We start from the raw sequence: 1,611 nt of genomic DNA on the forward strand, positions 1-1,611 counted from the left end.
ACCATTCCATTTCCGTACGAACTGTCTAGATACAAATTGACTTATAAGACCACTGCATCTGCAATAGTGCATTATTAGCTCAAGTAATTTCCCATGGGCCACATCGCTCACCTGAATCACTAAAAAAAAGTAGAATCATCTTAACATGGCTGGCAATAACCTCAGAGACACAACTTGGTCTTGAAAGCCCAAGAAATTACATACAAAATACCCTGGGTGCCTAAGAGCTGTGTAAATTGTACCGGTATCTCCTGTTTCCCCCATGTAAACAAGTAAATAATCTTAGTCGGGTCATAGTGTAACAGGTTTCTCGATCCCTTCAAGTAATAACAGGAGCACCTGTTTGGGTTCTCGACAAGACGTTTATTCAGGAGTTACCAATGCACGAATTGTCAAATGATGAAACCCTATAACAACAATGTTTAACAATTTTAAGTAATATGCTATATAAAACATGAATACTATAATTTCACATAAACACTGATGTACAACCAATATACGATAATAGCATTACATGAGTGATCTATATCAAGGGAGATAACTCTATAACTGTATACATCACATATTAAATCTCCGAAGTCCTATGGACTTTAACTTCATCATAAAACTTTACAATAATTATCATTATAATATGTATTAACATTATTAATTATTGAATTAAATAAAAAACCATGGTGAGCATACCATTCTATGGGAATAGGCTCGAGTGAACAATATTTACAGATGACACCAAACTGGTTTGATCTATAAATTAATTATGATATTTACAATATCTTGTAAGTCATAAAACATACTTTTGCTTTAGAATAATATCACAGTGAGACAAATCATATACATTACTATCACAGATATTTACATTATATAAGTCTTACTCTCACTGATCATTTATTCCAGGAATGTGGCAACAAAAGGAATTTTATGCAAAATTACAGATTTAACATTTAGTAAAGGAATTATAGAATAGTTTAGCATTAGTAATAAATTATTAACTTACCATTCAAGAGGAAAAACGGCGGTCTATGTCTAATTGTCAAAATATGTCAGATCTACTGAAATCAACTCTCTTCTTCAAAACTGAATAAAGACTGACCACAAAGAACATAACTCTTGGAGGGAAAATCTCCAAGAACAATCCAATGACATAAGACAAATTAAAACACCAATAAAATTAAAAGACACAAGGGACATTTGGCCAAAATATAATTATATACCCCCAGGCCATTACACTGGGAAAGTGACCAAATATTATGCTTGACTGCACTTTTAAATTACATTACCTTGCATAAGCATTTTATTCATATGTGTAAAAAAAAAAAAAAAAAAAAAAAAAAAACTGGTTTGAGAAGAATATAGTGTACATATCTGATTTACTTGATGAAAAGGGGTCCTTTTATTCTTTAGAAAATTTACAGAAAACTTTTAAAATCAAAACAATTTTTTTGATATATGCTTCACTCCAAAGTTCTATAAAAACAAGCTGTACCACTGAGACAATTCGAATGGAAACCAACAATCCCAGACCTATTGTGTCTCTTAATATTAGAATATTCTGTACTAATAAAAAAGGAACCAAGCATATCTATAATACTCTAATTGCAGAGACCATAATTC

General features: G+C 31.2%; 1 long non-coding RNA gene across 1 annotated transcript; it reads right to left on the minus strand.

Annotated features, from left to right (window-relative positions):
- Positions 1–350: 350 nt before the first annotated feature.
- On the minus strand, positions 351–1,342 carry LOC125646107 (uncharacterized). The gene is made up of 3 exons (XR_007359575.2): positions 995–1,342; positions 685–744; positions 351–407 (listed from the first exon to the last, which is right to left on the minus strand). It is a non-coding gene; the product is annotated as an uncharacterized LOC125646107 (long non-coding RNA).
- Positions 1,343–1,611: the final 269 nt, after the last annotated feature.

The sequence above is a fragment of the Ostrea edulis genome, chromosome 6, assembly GCF_947568905.1.
Source record: "Ostrea edulis chromosome 6, xbOstEdul1.1, whole genome shotgun sequence".
NCBI lineage: Eukaryota > Metazoa > Mollusca > Bivalvia > Ostreida > Ostreidae > Ostrea > Ostrea edulis.